At 43.3% G+C, this 18208-nt stretch overlaps 1 protein-coding gene across 1 annotated transcript in view; it reads left to right on the top strand.

Annotated features, from left to right (window-relative positions):
- Window positions 1–7310: 7310 nt before the first annotated feature.
- The window catches only part of LOC106577006 (phosphatidylcholine:ceramide cholinephosphotransferase 1), a 44983-nt gene continuing 34085 nt past the window's right edge, over window positions 7311–18208 (top strand). Inside the window, exon 1 of the mRNA XM_014154639.2 lies at window positions 7311–7564. The gene's annotated coding sequence lies outside the window, so the exon portion shown is untranslated. The remainder of the gene's footprint in view (window positions 7565–18208) is intronic.

The raw sequence follows: 18208 nt of genomic DNA, 5'->3' as shown, positions 1-18208 counted from the left end.
GTGGAAGGTCAGTTCCACTCTGCTAGCGCGTTGTGGAACACACCTTCCATGTCATTCATTAGAACGCATAGCCGGCGGGTTTAGGGTCATTAGATATTGTGTGGATGAAAGGCAGGTAGGTGGCGGAGGGGGTTGAATAAAGAGAAAATAATACCTTAAATCCATAAATGTATAATTATTTTGTCATTTATATTTATAGGCTACATTTACAGTGCATTCGGAAAGTATTCAGACCACATCCCCTTTTCACATTTTGCTACTGTTACAGCCTTATTCTAAAATTGATTAAAAAAAAAAAATCTCATCAATCTACACACAATACCCCATTATGACAAAGCAGAAAAGGGGTTTTAGAAATGTTAGCAAATCTATTAAATATAAAAAAACAGATACCCTATTAACATAAGTATTCAGACCCTTTGCTATGAGACTCGAAATTGAGCTCAGGTGCATCCTGTTTCCATTGATCATCCTTGAGATGTTTTTACAACTTGATTTGAGTCCATGATTTGGAAAGGCACACACCTGTCTATATAAGGTCCCATAGGTTGACAGTGCATGGCAGAGCAAAAACCAAGCCATGAGGTCAAAGGAATTGTCCGCAGAGCTCAGAGACAGGATTGTGTTGAGGCACAGATCTGGGGAAGGGTAACAAAACATTTCTGCAGCATTGAAGGTCCCCAAAAACACCGTGGCCTCCATCATTCTTAAATAGAAGAAGTTCGGAACCAAACTGAGCACTCGGAGGAGAAGGGGCTTGGTCAGGGAGGTGACAAAGAAGCCAATGGTCACTCTGATGGTGCTCCAGAGTTCCTCTGTGGAGATGGGAGAACCTTCCAGAAGGACAACCATCTTTGCAGCACTCCTCCAATCAGGCCTTTATGGTAGAGTGGCCAGACGGAAGCCACTTCTAGGTAAAAGGCACATGACAGCCCACTTAGAGTTTGTCAAAAAGCACCTAAAGGACTCTCAGACCAATGAGAAACAAGATTCTCTGGTCTGAAATCAAGATTGAACTCTTTGGCCTGAATGCCATGTGCCACGTCTGGAGGAAACCTGACACCATTCCTACAGTGAAGCATGGGGGTGGTAGCATCATGCTGTGGGGATATTTTTCAGCAGCAGGGGCTGGGAGACTAGTCAGGATTAAGAGAAAGATGAACGGAGCAAAGTACAGAGAGATCCTTGATGAAAACCTGCTCCAGAGTGCTCAGGACCTCAGACTGGGACAAAGGTTCACCTTCCAACAGGACAACGACCCTAAACACACAGCCAAGACAATGCAGGAGTGGCTTTGGGACAAGTCTCTGAATGTCCTTGAGTGGCCCAGCCAGAGCCCGGACTTGAACCCAATCGAACATCTCTGGAGAGACCTGAAAACCATAGTACCCTCCAAGCTCATCATTAAGCTTGGGCCCTGGGTCTGAACCCCGCCCTGTGCAACTGGGTTCTGGACTTCCTGACGGGCCAACCGCAGGTGGTGAAGGTAGGAAACAACACCTTCACTTCGCTGATCCTCAACACAGGGGCCCCACAAGGGTGAGTGCTCAGCCCCCTCCTGTACTCCCTGTTCAACCATGACTGCGTGGCCACGCACGTCTCCAACTCAATCATCAAGTTTGCAGACGACACAACAGTAGTAGGCCTGATTACCAACAATGACGAGACAGCCTACAGGGAGGCCAGGGAGTGTGAGGCCAGGAAAATAACCTCTCACTCAATGTCGACTAATCAAACGAGCTGATCGTAGACTTCAGGAAACAGCAGAGGGAGCACGCCCCTCGGCGTACACGTCACTGACGATCTGAAATGGTCCACCCACACAGACAATGTGGTGAAGAAGCCGTAACAGCGCCTCTTCAACCTCAGGAGGCTGAAGAAATTTGGCTGGCACATAAAACCCTCACAAACTTTTACAGATGCACAATTGAGAGCATCCCGTCAGGCTGTATCACCACCTGGTACGGCAACTACACCGCCCGCAACCGCTGGGCTCTCCAGAGGGTGGTGCAATCTGCCCAACGCATCACCCGGGGAAAACTACCTGCCCTCCAGGACACCTACAGCACCCGATGTCAGAGGAAGGCCAAAAAGATCATCAAGGACAACAACCACCTGAGCCATGGCCTGTTCACCCTGCTATCATCCAGAAGGCGAGGTCAGTACAGGTGCATCAAAGCTGGGACCGAGAGACTGAAAAACAGCTTCTATATCAAGGCCATCAGACTGTTAAATAGTCATCACTAGGCGGCTTCCACACGGTTACATAACTCTGCACCTTAGAGGCTGCTGCCCTATATACATATCACCAAATGCTTTTGGGAATGGTCAGAAAATGTTAGTCGATCCACGGAGGCAAAAAGGACTGTCGGAGTTTATTTCAATAATAGAAAAGCTGCGAAATGGAGAGTTGAAAATAAACAGAAGGGAGAGCCAGAAAAGTATGCCTAATGTTTGGGAAAGATTTGGTGAAATGGTAAAAGAGGATGATATTATGTGTGATGATTGTGAGGCGCTATACAAATTCGACAGTCACAAGACAGGAACTTCAGATAAGCCTATGGCACGTCAAGGGAACTGTAGCCTTCTGTTCAACTGGAAGCTGAAATCTGGACACTGTCTGTAGGTTTATAACCTCTCACATAGCCTTAATATTTACTTCTGCAGAATTAAACATTTGTTGCAGTAAAAGTATACACTAAATGTAGACTAAATTTTGACTCGGGAACAGGAGTGGAGAAATATGATTTCTGTCTTTCAGCATCTTGAGATAATGAGTGTGCAGTTAGATACCATCTGTAGAGGTGATATCTATACTGAACAAAAATATAAATGCAACATGCAACAATTAATGATTTTACTGAGTTACAGTTCAAATTAGGAAATCAGTCAATTTAAATGAATTCATTTGACCCTAATCTATGGATTTCACATGACTGGGCAGGGGCGCAGCCATGGGTAGGCCTGGGTGGGCATATGCCCACCCACTTGAGAGCCAAGCCCACCCACTGGGGAGCCAGGCCCACCCACTGGGGAGCCAGGCCCAACCAATCAGAATGAGTTTTTCCCCACAAAAGGGCTTTATTACAGACAGAAATATTCCTCCGTTTCATCAGCTGTCTGGTTTTTAATGGTCTTTTATTGTCCCCAGCACAAAGTGCACCTGTGTAATGATCATGCTGTTTAATCAGCTTCATGATATGCCACACCTGTCAGGTGGGTGGATTATCTTGGCAAAGGAGAACTGTTCACTAATAGGGATGTAAACAAATGTGTGCACAAAATGAGAGGATATAAGGTTTTTGTGTGTGGAAAGATTCTGTGATCTTTCAACACTTTACATGTTGCATTTATATTTTTGTTCTGTGTATATATAGGCATCATAAAAGCTGATAGTATTTCAACTAGGCTACATAAAATATGCATCCAAGCCGAACTTAAATCTTATCAAAACACATTAGGTCGTTTACATAGCTTTCTATTTGCTTACAACCAGTCAAACTGATGTCATTTGGAAATTTTGCTATCAAAATCTTGCCCATTTCTTTAGAGTTATTGCATTTTCTCCTCGGTCCCTAAATGTCTTTGCTCCGCAAAGAATCAGAGATCACAGCAGTGGCTTGTGTTCATGGATGCCAAGGAAAGCCAGGCTTCCCCCAAAAAATTGATCCAAGAAAAAAAAGATTTTATATTTTGTCTCTCTGTGTTTTATAATTGTTTCATAATATGTGAAGGCCATCATGATGTTGTCTGGTCCAAAAGAGTATGACGTTGCCGCCCGTAGCATTGAATGCAAGGGAAGCCAGGGATCATTTGGCCTCCATTGATGATAAAAAAAGAAGAAAATACGGCCAATCAGCGTTGAGCTCAACTGTGAATGGTCTTGGCACACCAAAGACAGTTTGGATATGGCTTCACTCCAATCTCATCGAGAGCATATGTCACTCGTTATGCATCTCATTGTGTTGTTGTCCTCCAGTGGCTAGCTAGTTAGCTAAAATTAGCCCTTACCTAAATTAACCATGGATGGAGATAGGGATTTTGACTTGTGGTTTAACTTAATTGTCCATACTGGGCAATGATTATAATGGCGACTCTCATCAACCATAAATTCATACATTGTGCCCCTTGGCCAGAGAGGATGGAAGTTCAATATGTAGCTAGATGTAGAAGGCTAATGTTAACTAGCTAACGTTGCCCATGAAAGGAAGTTAGCCAAGCGAGCAAGATTTTTAGACAAAAAAATTAATGTGTAATGTATGACAGTGAGACCATTTATTCAACAAGAAAGAGAGGAAGATGACATTAGCGTTTCTCTGTAGGGTGAGTCTCACACACACAGAAATCATAACCATAGACAGCCACATCATATTTAGCTTAAGTTGATTGGACAAAATTGTTTTTGATATCTTTTAGTGGTCACTGCATTAGACTAAGCATAGGTGATTTCATGATGTTAAAGTTGAAACGGTGCTGGAATAGTTGAGGCAGCTCCTGTTTTCTTTGCGACTTGCGGTAACTCTGTGGTTCTAAATCAATAGGCTAGTTGTTTAGTGATCCAAAAATGTCAGAAACATTAACTTGCTTGACCATGCTGTAGGTCATGTAACTGTTTGTTACATTAAATATGCTTTGTGAACTTCACCAGACAGAGGTTGCGTTCCAGTTTTGTGATGAAACAAAGGTTTGGTTGAATTTATTCTTCCGCTGTGTCTTATTGTCTTGGCCTTAGGCCTCTAGCCTATATCACGGTCGCAAGAACAAACAACAATGCATTTATCACAACACAGGTTGTAATGTGTGGCTTGGCTTCCCCAGTGATTTTACCCATGCACTGCTACTGGATCACAGAGAACTTTACCGATGTCAACTAGATTGAAGCATTCATTCTATCAATTTATGAAATTATTTTGGTAAGCAAGAGTTGATTTAGTCTTCAAATATTATTACATAAGAGAAGCTGCATGTTACTAATTATAGACAAGTTGACTAACAAATAGCCTACAAAATGTTGGAAATTATAAGCAGAAACATAACTAAATCTGCCAAAAAATCTTTCCGCAATCTGATCATAGCCTATACCGCATGTTCTATATTAGAGGGTTAGGGTTGGGTGCAGGCCTCAGCTTTTCACTTTATCACATATAAACACATCAGTTTGGTGGTTGCGGATGGGTTATTAGCAATTGGGTGCGGGTGAACAAACAGCTGACCCGCAACACCACTACCAAGTAGCTATCTGGTTAACTATTTAGCAGTTTATGGCTTAGAAGTTTATGGTAGAAGCTGTTCATGGTCCTGTTGGTTCCAGACTTTGCATCTGTACCACTTGCTGTGTGGTAGCAGAAAGAAGTCTATGACTTGGGTGGATGGAGTATGACAATTTTAATAGCGCCCGACCATATGGGATTTTTGCATCCGATTTTAGAGCAATATCTGATTATTTCAATTATTATAGCTGGAATGAAAAGAAAATGGTGCAGCCCTACAAAGGTAGTTCTAAACAGAAAGCATATTTCTTAAATTTGAGGAAAGAACATGAATGTAAGCGCCACATAACATTTAGGAGCACCAGGAAGATGAGGTTTTTGTATGGGGAAAAACTGATTTTAGTGAAAGGAAGATAAACTGCACTGATTCCAGAAAAAACTGTTGCCTAGGCTCTGAAGACTGAGCTGCCTCATGCTAGCCAGCTGGAAAACAATGACGACACATTTCAATGTATTGGTATTTAGATATGTTTTCATAGATTGTAAAGCTATAGCCACCGAATGCATTGCTATACAGGGTCATTGGGACGTCCCCACCCCCCATCGAAGCGAAACGTGAATTTGGACGTGTCCCTGACAAGTGACAACCCAAACATCAAAACGTAGCTACGAGGCACTACTTTGTAACCTGGTATTCTTTTAGTGTCTCTGGAAACATTTAAATGACAGAGCTTGAGGAATAGCCTTAGCCAAAACCAAATATAACACACCAGATTTCGCGGGCTTCACTAAAGGGGTGTAACGTTAATGTTAGGACATCGTTTGAACGTTCAGCATGGCACTTGCTTTACATTTGGGCATAACATTAAAAAAAAATGTCATGACATTTCACGTAAACAGTATAAAGCCAGTGCGCATGTTTTGCACTTTGGAAACGACAGACTGTGTAGTCTATTTTAGTTTTAATGGGAACAATGAGTCCTAGTGCCTAGCAAGAGTTTGCATAATTATTTTTCTGTGAAGTGCGCGTGTGCAATAACTCAATTCACCGTTACACTCCTAAACAACGCTTTTTTTTTTCAACTTTGGCAAAATATAAAGTCTACAAACCTTTGTCCACATTGTTCGTAACATATTTTAGTTTTGGGAACAGAAAACTGTACTGAGTGGCAGAATGTCGGCCAAAATCCATCTCGTTCCATCTTCTCCCACTGCCGGCCAATGGGCCTCCTCTCACTAACATATCTGGTAGTGAGTGGAAAGGCCAAGCGGATGCTTCAGATTTACAGTGAAATATCTGTGTCATGGTTCTATCTGTGGTTATAGTGTCGAGTTTTGCTGTAGACCGCCAAGCCAAGATAGGCTTATAGCCATGCAAAGAGTGCCCTCTTCAGGACAAATAATAAAATGCAACAATAAAGTCAAATTCTATGAAGAACGGCTTTTCCCCAAGCGTTTTCTCCACAGTTTATATCGGCCCTTTTCGGTAGATTAAATGCCAATGAAAATACATCCATAAAAGGCTAATATCGGCCGGACTCAAATGTGTAGGGCCTTCCTCTGATACTGCCCCTTATAGGGGTCCTGGATGGCAGGGAGCTCGCCCAGAGTGATGCTCTGGGGTATCAGTCTCACCTCTGTCTGAGTAGGCTGATACCCCATTTTATGGATCCACAATCCATAGGTAAGGCTGTACAGTGATATATGAATGTCAATATGTACAATAGGCTGAATTGTGAGGTTAATTCCCACAGTTAAAGTCCCGCAATAAGAGCTACAATGCTTCTATGTGTGTAAACTCTTCGCAGTTGTGTTCTGTCAGTGTCACTGAGTAGACTGATAACCCATTTCATGACTCCACAATCCATAAGTACGTGAAATATAAGTATGCCCCCAATGCAATTCTTAAATCAATACATCCACAGTGCGATTTCAACAGATTATATTTTTCGGAGGTCAAATTAACTAATTGTCATTTGTTAATATTCCAAACTTGTTAAGCATTATCTAGTTCAATTATGTCACGATTCCGCTATTTGTATCCGTTTACATCACTTTCAATGAGGCACTTTTTATTTTGAAGGCGAACCGCGAAGTCCACTATTGTGGCTAGTCGTTATTGTAGCTAGCTTCACATAGGTTAAAACCACCTACTCACGAAAACAACCCCAAACCATCCCGACTAACGTTACGTTCAACGGTGTTGCATTTATATCGTCTACCCATTGGAATATAAGGGAACCTAAAACGATTTATTTCGAAATTAAGAAGAATATTTTTTGATGTAATGTACGCCCGATAGCTACGCCACATTCCTCTGATAGCTACAAGTCGCCAATGTGATGTTATATGCGGTAAGTGTCAACTAGCTGACGTTACAAAGTAGCAAGTACAAGCAACCAGAATTTATACATTATCGGGCTACACCATCTATCAACCATATATTTTGTATCAGTTGTCATGCTTGCAATTTGTCTCTTCATCTAGCTAGCTATTTAACTAGATTTGCTGCATTGCCTGACTAGCTAACATGTTATTCGAGCTAGCTATCAACCCTGTTTAATCTCTTTAACCTGATATTGTCAGTTAGCTAGCTAGCGATGTCAAACGCACCAACCGTTCGGTCAAATGTGGAACCTTTGGCCCTTTTAGCGAATGTACTCTTTGACTAAACTGAAAGCTGTTGCTGGCTGACATTTCCATTTAATATCTGGTAGCTAACAAGCTAAAGAAAGCCAGCTTATTTTAGCAAACTATAACGTGCTATTTTTAGCTGCTTATTTTAAGCCACACAAGCAAAGACTGGAGGAAATAAATGGACACCATAAACTCTGTTACACTCAGTGGGGTGAAGTACTTAAGTAAAAATACTTTAAGTACTACTTAAATCTGTACTTCACTATTTATATTTTTTGACAACTTTACTTAACTACATTCCTAAAGAAAATAATGTACTTTTTACTCCATACGTTTTCCCTGACACCCAAAAGTACTTAAATTTAAAAAAAAAAAAAAAAATGTTGCCATCTGGTTTGTTTAATATAGGGAATGACAATTTACAATTGGGTACTTTTCCCACCACTGGTTACACCATACTTGATCTAGCTACCTGCAATTATCTGTGTTGTAGTCTGGTCAATTTTACTCAGTTTGTTCCCTTGCTGTGAAGGTTGAGTTAGTCTGATTTAATCAGGCTGTAATACACAATTAATTGTTGTATAGGATATAGCCTGAAACTAATGCCTGCCAAATCGTGTAAATGTTCCTTACAAGCCACAATGTTTAATACAATTACATTTAAACTTACTCTACCTGTTGTCTGTGCGGGTTGTTCTTAAATGTCTCGACATTTGAGACAAAATATTCATAGTATTGTTTACCTGACTTTTCAGAGAGCTGGTAGGTTTTATATTGACTATTCGGTTCTACTTCATACCTTTCAAACCATCAGTATGGTTGAAAGTATGAATTATATCCCTCGTGCTCCGCACAGGTCGAGTTGGTTGCTGGATCGAATCCCTGAGCTGACAAGGTAAAATGCTGTTGTTCTGCCCCTGAACAAGGCAGTTAACCCACTGTTCCCCGGTAGGCCATCATTGTAAATAAGAATTTGTTCTTACTGACTTGCCTAGTTAAATAAAGGGTTAGCTGCAGAGGCTGTGGCTTGAGGGTCATCAAGCTCTAGCCTAGCTAAGGCTGCATGCAGGACAGCGCGTAGTGAGGCAGAGCTTCCTTCTGACTCCGTGTGATCGAAATGACTCCTCTGACTCCTCTGACCCATCTTTAGCGGTGACTGTATGGGTAAACAACACTGGTTGGCACCTCCACCATGTTGGGCGTGTCATCACCCTGGTCACTAAAGTGCCGGTTAGATGCCCGAGTGGAGAGCTGGTCATCATCACGGCTATCTGTGTCCTTTGTTGTGTACCCCATGCTGGAGGGAGTGCTAGAGAGCCCCGACTCAGTGGGCTTGAAGGAATGCAAAAGCGTTTTAGCTTCTCTATCTCAGAAGAGAAGTATTCGATCTTACGAGTGAGGCTTTTACTTTTTTTACAGGTGAAGGGGCCGGGGGGCATCGGTTTCATGGGCTGTCCCTCTTTGTGGCCTTGGGTGGGTCCTGGCGAACAATGCCAGACGCTGGTAAATTATCTGTGAAAACCAGGCCCTCGACTCTGGCTAGCCGCGCTTCTCTCACCTTCACAGGCAGGATGGCACAGTTAATACAGTGGTCAGAAAGGGCCTCACGCAGGTGGTCAACACCTAGGGAGGGGGGGCACAGGTCAGACCATCTTCTACTTGTAGTTCAGCTTCACAAGAGGATCAGCCAAGCATGCCCAGCATCATGGTGATCTTGTGTTCTCAGCTCAGAATGTGTAGAAGAAAATTACAAAATATTTCTTATGCAATACTGATTAATCAAATGAACTAGTATACTAGTAACCGGAGACTGTATACAACAGCTACCACAACACACAGTAAGGGTAGAGAGCTACAGTAATCTGGTGGGAGTTGTACAGCACTCGAAAATAATTTTGGGTGAGCCTACTGTAGTTTTGACCACAGGGCTGGAGCAGCAGCGATGCAGTACCAGTCAAAAGTTTGGACATACCTACTAATTTCAGGGTTTTTCTTTATTTGTACTATTTTCTACATTGGAGAATAATAGTGAATACATCAAAACTATGAAATAACACTACACTCATGTAGTAACCAAAAAAGTGTTAAACAAATCTAAATATATTTGAGATTCTTCAAAGTAGTCACCCTTTGCCTTGATGATAGCTTTGCACAATCTTGGCATTCTCTCAACCAGCTTCATGAAGTAGTCACCTGGAATGCGATTCAATTAACAGGTGTGCCTATAATTTCTTAATGCGTTGGAGCCAATCAGAGACAAGGTAGGGGTGGTATACAGAAGATAGCCCTATTTGGTAAAATACCAAGTCCATATTATGGCAAGAACAGCTCAAATAAGCAAAGAGAAATGACAGTCCATCATTACTTTAAGACATGAAGGTTAGTCAATACGGAAAATTGTGCAGTTGCAAAAACCATCAAGCGCTATGATAAAACTGGCCCTCATGAGGACCGCCACAGGAAAGGAATACCCAGAGATACCTCTGCTGCAGAGGATAAGTTCATTGGAGTTACCAGCCTCAGAAATTGCAGCCCAATTAAATGCTTCAGAGTTCAAGTAACAGACACATGTCAACATAAACTGTTCAGATGAGAACGTGTGAATCAGGCCTTCATGGTTGAATTGCTACAAAGAAACCACTAAAGGACACCAATAAAAAGAGACTTGTTTCGGCCAAGAAACACGAGCAATGGACATTAGACTGGTGGAAATCTGTCCTTTGGTCTGATGAGTCCAAATTTGAGATTGGTGGTTCCAACCACCGTGTCTCTGTGAGACGCAGAGTAGGTGAACGGATGATCTTTGCATGTGTGGTTCCCACCGTGAAGCATGGAGGAGGTGGTGTGGGGGTGCTTTGCTGGTGACACTGTCTGTGATTTATTTAGGATTCAAGGCACACTTAACCAGCATGGCTACCACAGCATTCTGCAGTGACACGCCATCCCATCTGGTTTGAGCTTAGTCGGACTATCATTTGTTTTTCAACAGGACAATGACCCAACATGCTTCCAGGTGGTATAAGGGCTATTGACCAAGAAGGAGAGTGATTGAGTGCTGCATCAGATGACCTGGCCTCCACAATCACCAGACCTCGACTCAATTGAGATAGTTTGGGATGAGTTGGATCGCGGAGTGAAGGAAAAGCAGCCAACAAGTGCTCAGCATATGTGGGAACTCCTTCAAGACTGTTGGAAAAGCATTCCAGGTGAAGTTGGTTGAGAGAATGCCAAGAGTGTGCAAAGCTGTCAAGGTAAGGGGTGGCTACTTTGAAGAATATAAAATATATTTTGATTTGTTTGACACTTTTTTTTTAGTTACTACATGATTCCATATGTGTTATTTCATAGTTTTAGTTTTGATGTCTTCACTATTATTCTACATTGTAGAAAATAGTAAAAATGAAGAAAAACCCTGGAATGAGTAGGTGTGTCCAAACTTTTGACTGGTACTGGACGTTTAAATGTAGGCTTCTTTATGCGAAAAACGCATGAATGGCTGTTGTCTGGTTAACCAAGCTGACAACAGTGGCAGCTCGGTGGAGTTGGTAAGCTAGCTGACGACACACAGTGTTAGCTAGGCTGGTTTGGTATACTAGCTAGCTAGTAGCGTGCTAGTAATACCAGGGGAGAGGGATGCCTAGGGGAGGCAATCTGAATTTCACTTCTTATAGTTGGCTAGGCTAACAACCTTCCTAGACACAGTTATCTAGGGAAGTGATCCGTTCGAGTTTTAAATAGTCAAAGGACGACTGTCTTGCCCAAGCCCCAATGTCCGATGACTCCAGACGGACGCTGAGAATGGTCCCAATAGTCCCCGGACTGCTCTTTGGCCCTGCGGCTGAGTGGGCCATCGAACATAGAAAACAGCTGAGTCAGGCTACACCGCTGTGGAGCCCAGAAACCAGGCATCAGATTGTGGCAGAGGGTTAGGCCTGATGTGCGTGAAACTCACTGTTCTCACTCGGCCCAGCCCTACACACCCCTATGGTCCTACAACCAATCCTAACACTGGTTCTCGCCAGCCCCAGACGGCGATGCAGCCGTGGTCAGCACCCCCACAAACAGGCGTAGGGGCAGAAACTGAGTGGCGGGGGTCAGCCGTTGGCATCTCACTCCTCAGACCCTCTCACAAGGTTACAGGCTCCAGCTCTGACACCGGCCCCCACCATTCTCAGGGATCAGAATGACTTCAGTCACAGACCCTCTGAAAGCTTGCACCCTCAACCAGGAGATTGCAGGGCGCGATCACGAGTAAAAGCATCAGAACAGCAAGATGGCTTTTACTTGACCTATTTCCTGGTTCCGAAGAAAGATGGAGGGTTCCGTCCAGTTCTGCATTTAAAATGATTAAATGTTCGCCTTCCAGGGCCGGGTATACCAGTTTGTGGTATTACCCTTCGGTCTCTCCCTGGCTCCTCGCATCTTCACAAGATGCGTAAGCGCAGTCCTGAGCTCTCTCCACCTACAGGGTAGATTCTTACTTATCTCGACGACTGGCTCATCTGCGGCCGACGGCACAGGGCTGACACTGAACCACGTCACCACACTGAGTCTTACCGTGAACAATGAAAAGAGGAACTTCATACCAAGCCAATTGGTCACCTTTGTCATGGCTCTGAACTCCCGCACTATGAGGGCGTGTATAACACCTCAACATGTGGCCAGCATTCTTCTTCTTCCTCAACAATTACAGTTTAATAAGTTGAAGGTACGAACGTTCCAACAACTGATGGGCATGCTCGCGGTGGCCTCCATACTGACACCGTAAAGCCTGCTGTCTCACTACAAGTGTGGTCTCGTGTGGCTCAGTTGGTAGAGCATGGTGTTTGCAACGCCAGGGTTGTGGGTTCGTTTCCCACGGGGGACCAGTACGGGATTTTTTTTTATGAAATGTATGCATTCACTACTGGAAGTCGCTCTGGATAAGAGCGTCTGCTAAATGACTAAAATGTAATGTGGTTCAACGACCTCTGCTTGGACCCCAACCGGAACATAAACACCAAAATACGGGTGTCAAGGGTGTGCTACTGGAGGCCGTGGAGGAAGAGAGCCTGCCTGACTACAGGTGTACGACTCGAATCAATTCCTGGGGAGCAGTCTGGCAACAGGTCTGTATGGGAAGAGTGGTGCCCCTGCTGGAGGAAAGCGCACATCAACGTGCTGGAACTTCAGACAGTTTACCTAGCCCTGAATAACTTTCTGCCGGTTCTCAAACACAAACATGACCTGATAAGATCATACAATACATAGACAGTGTTCCACATCAACCATCAAGGTGATATGAGGTCTGTAGGGTCCCTACATGTGGCCCAACAGCTCTTGATATGGGCCCTACCACACCTGGCCTCCCTACAAGCCATTCATTTCCCAGTCAAGGTGAATGAGGTGGCAGACTTCTTGTCGCAACAGAAACTGCCCCCGGGGAATGGAGACTTCGCCCACAAGTATTGAGGATGATATGTCAGCGCTATGGAACAGCACATGTGAACCTGTTCACCTCAGAGCAAACTTCCCACTGCTCCCTCTGGTTCTCTCTGGCAGAGTCAAAGAACCCCCTGGACATAGATGCCCTAACAACACACATGGCCAGAGGGCCTACTGTATGCTTTCCTTCCAACCCCCCTGATCTTAGCAATGCTGCACAGGGTCTCTCAGGCTCAGCACAGGCTGCTGCTTGTAGCCCCCAGATAGCCAGCGAGATCCTGGTTTCCAACCCTCCTCAGTCTTCTGGAGGGAGAGCCATGGCAGCTCCCTCACAGACAGGACCTGCTCTCACAGTTGGACGGCAGGATATGGCATCTCTGACCAGACCAACTACAGCTATGGGTGTGGCCTTTGAAGAGCTTGACCCTTTACTGATCAGCCGCGACTCTATTATTATTGAGACGTTACAGAACGCCAGAGCCCCATGTACCAGGAAGATGTATGCTGGTCACTGGAAGCTCTTTATCGAATGGTGCTCTACCGGGGCAGAGTAACCAGTGTCCTGCTCTGTACCTGTTATACTGAACTTCCTTCAGAAACTATTGCACTCAGGTCGCTCTGCCTCTACCTTGAAGGTGTATGCCTCAGGCATATTGGCTAACCATTTACGCATCGATGGAAAATTGTCAGGGGCCCACTACCTCATCTGCCAATTCAGAGGTTAGTAGTGCTATTCCTCGTGACCTTGTTGGTATGAGTCATCCATACTTTCAACCATACTGACGAATGTAACTATAGTTCTATGAATACCTGGAAGGCCGTCAGTTATTTCCTGTCACTCCATCCTCCCCTGATTCAGAATCTTCAATTTTATTGACATGGCATGCTTGGTTCAATAGCTTTTGGCGAGAGAATGGAATATCCAATGCAAATCTAACTTTACCTGGTGCCAAACCAACCATATACCGGCTGGGTCTCAAAAAAAAAAAAAACTTTTATTCAACTTTCTGGTGTGTACATTTACACGATTTTGCAGGAATTGGCAATTAATTGTGTATTACAGCCTGATTAATGAGACTAAGGTTGAGTAGGCATACTAAGGAGCTACTTTTCAGTATGAACTCACTATGCCTTGTGAAAGTGTAGTGATTGCAAAGAAACATCAACAAACAGATTTACAGCCATGCAGATACAGTTGAAGTCAGAAGTTTACATACACCGTAGCCAAATCCATTTAAACTGTTTTTCACAATTCCTGACATTTTCATCAGAGTAAAAACTCCCTGTCTTAGGTCAGTTAGAAACACCACTTTATTTTAAGAATGTGAAATGTCAGAATAATAGTAGAGAGAATTATTTATTTCAACTTTTATTTCTTTCATCACATTCTCAGTGGGTCAGAAGTTTACATACACTCAATTAGTATTTGGTAGCATTGCCTTTAAATTGTTTAATTTGGGTCAAACATTTCGGGTAGCCTTCCACAAGCTTCCCACAATAAGTTGGGTGAATTTTGTCCCATTCCTCCTGACAGAGCAAGGTTTGTAGGCCTCCTTGCTCGCGCACGCTTTTTCAGTTCTGCCCACAAATGTTCTATAGGATTGAGGTCAGGGCTTTGTGATGGCCACTCCAATACCTTGACTTGTTGTCCTTAAGCCATTTTGCCACAACTTTGGAAGTATGCTTGGGGTCATTGTCCATTTGGAAGACCCATTTGCGACCAAGCTTTAACTTCCTGACTGATGTCTTGAGATGTTGCTTCAATACAGTGGGGGAAAAAAGTATTTGATCCCCTGCTGATTTTGTACATTTGCCCACTGACACAGAAAGGATCAGTCTATAATTTTAATGGTAGGTTTATTTAAACAGTGAGAGACAGAATAACAAAAATATCCAGAAAAACGCATGTCAGAAATGTTATAAATTGATTTGCATTTTAATGAGGGAAATAAGTATTTGACCCCCTCTCAATCAGAAAGATTTCTGGATCCCAGGAGTCTTTTATACAGGTAACGAGCTGAGATTAGGAGCACACTCTTAAAGGGAGTGCTCCTAATCTCAGTTTGTTACCTGTATAAAAGACACCTGTCCACAGAAGCAATCAATCCATCAGATTCCAAACTCTCCACCATGGCCAAGACCAAAGAGCTCTCCAAGGATGTCAGGGACAAGATTGTAGACCTACACAAGGCTGGAATGGACTACAAGACCATCGCCAAGCAGCTTAGTGAGAAGGTGACAACATTTGGTGTGATTATTCGCAAATGGAAGAAACACAAAAGAACTGTCAATATCCCTCGGCCTGGGGCTCCATGCAAGATCTCACCTCGTGGAGTTGCAATGATCATGAGAACGGTGAGGAATCAGCCCAGAACTACACAGGCGGTTCTTGTCAATGGTCTCAAGGCAGCTGGGACCATAGTCACCAAGAAAACAATTGGTGGCACACTACGCCGTGAAGGACTGAAATCCTGCAGCGCCCGCAAGGTCCCCCTGCTCAAGTATACATATACAGGCCCGTCTGAAGTCTGCCAGTGAACATCTGAATGACTCAGAGGACAACTGGTGAAAATGTTGTGGTCAGATGAGACCAAAATGGAGCTCTTTGACATCAACTCAACTCCCCGTGTTTGGAGGAGGAGGAATGCTGCCTATGACCCCAAGAACACAATCCCCACCGTCAAACATGGAGGTGGAAACATTATTCTTTGGGGGTGTTTTTCTGCTAAGGGGACAGGACAACTTCACCGCATCAAAGGGACGATGGACGGGGCCATATACCGTCAAATCTTGGGTGAAAACCTCCTTCCCTCAGCCAGGGCATTGAAAATGGGTCGTGGATGGGTATTCCAGCATGACAATGACCCAAAACACACGGCCAAGGCAACAAAGGAGTGGCTCAAGAAGAAGCACATTAAGGTCCTGGAGTGGCCTAGCCAGTCTCCAGACCTTGATCCCATAGAAAATCTGTGGAGGGAGCTGAAGGTTCGTGTTGCCAAACGTCAGCCTCGAAACCTTAATGACTTGGAGAAGATCTGCAAAGAGGAGTGGGACAAAATCCCTCCTGAGATGTGTGCAAACCTGGTGGCCAACTACAAGAAACGTCTGACCTCTGATTGCCAACAAGGGTTTTGCCACCAAGTACTAAGTCATGTTTTGCAGAGGGGTCAAATACTTATTTCCCTCATTAAAATGCAAATCATTTTATAACATTTTTGACATGTGTTTTTCTGGATTTTTTGTTGTTATTCTGTCTCTCACTGTTCAAATAAACCTACTATTAAAATTATAGGCTGATCATTTCTTTGTAAGTGGGCAGACGTACAAAATCAGCAGGGGATCAAATACTCCCCCCCTGTATATCCACATCATTTTCCTTCCTCATGATGCCATCTATTTTGTGAAGTGCACCAGTCCCTCCTGCAGCAAAGCACCCGCAGAACATGATGTGGCTACCCCGTGCTTCATGGTTGGGATGGTGTTTTTCGGCATGCAAGCCTCCCCCTTTTTCCTCCAAACATAATGATGGTCATTATGGCCAAAGAGTTATATTTTTATTTTTTTCCCCTAGGATGAACCAGACTTGTGGAGGTCTACAAATGTTTTTATCTGAGGTCTTGGCTGATTTCTTTTGATTTCCCCCATGATGTCAAGCAAAGAGGCACTGAGTTTGAAGGTGGGCCTTGAAATGCATCCACAGGTACACCTCCAATTGACTCAAATGCAGTCAATTAGCCTATCAGAAGCTTCTAAAGCCATGACATAATTTTCTGGAATTTTCCAAGCTTGTTAAAGGCACAGTCAACTTAGTGTATGTAAACTTCTGACCCACTGGAATTGTGATACAGTCAATTATAAGTGAAATAATCTGTCTGTATACAATTGTTGGATAAATTACTTGTCATGCACGAGTAGATGTCCTAACCGACTTGCCAAACTATTGTTTAACAAGACATTTGTGGAGTGTTTGAAAAAACAAGTTTTAATGACTCCAACCTAAGTGTATGTGAACTTCCGACTTCAACTGTATATCTCACAATTCTTTGACTTGCAAGTTGCCACAGTGTTTTTTTGTTTGCTCAATCTATGATCCAGTGTAATCCTGATTTGAACTGATTTGGCTGATTCTTTTCATGGTTTGAATGTAGAGAGAACATGAGGCATGTAAGTTCAGGCAGAGAGAGTGTGACCTGATTTACTATTAGTTACCATGAAGCTTCTCTAAATGGTCCTCCACCTTGGGGGGAGAGAGAAGTAAACATAAACACAGATATTTTTACACATGCTTTTGAAGAGCATATAGCAGGCCATGAATGCTGCCAGGCAACCTCTGAAGTATGAAAATAAAATCGACAACAGAAAGCAGCCCTGAGGACTTCCAAACTGTGTGCAAATGTCCAGAGAAAGGGAGAGGCTAGAATGAAAATGTGAGGTTTGGTTTCAAAAAGGGGGAATGGCCATGGTGCTGTTCTTATGAAAGCACTTACTATTACCAAAGATACTTCCTACTTTGAGGGATGATATAATGACGAATGTGTAAGGGGTCAGGGCATTATGTCAATGAACACAACAATTAATTGTTTTTTATTGTTGTCAGTATGGCCAGTTCACTTTGCAAAGGAATTTTCATTGCCAAGCCTATCTATGGACAAGCAGATGAGTTCAAAGCAGACAAGACAAGTCTGTGTTTGTGTGCTTGCAGAAACAACAACATTTCTGTATTTTGGATTCGAACTGAAGGCTTCTAGATTTTAGCAAACCAACATTTTCACACAGCTCTTTGACAGAGTTTTTATATCAACTTATTTTGGGAGTTATGGCTTTGCTTACTGAAAGCCTATACATTATTTCTTATGTAGGCTATGAGGTAAATGGGACCCTTCCTACCTCAGTCTGTATGCATACTCTGAACCACATGATGGCAATGACTCTTCACT

The sequence above is a fragment of the Salmo salar genome, chromosome ssa18, assembly GCF_905237065.1.
Source record: "Salmo salar chromosome ssa18, Ssal_v3.1, whole genome shotgun sequence".
Taxonomy (NCBI): Eukaryota; Metazoa; Chordata; class Actinopteri; order Salmoniformes; family Salmonidae; genus Salmo; species Salmo salar.
This window is presented reverse-complemented; position numbering and strand designations above follow the sequence as displayed.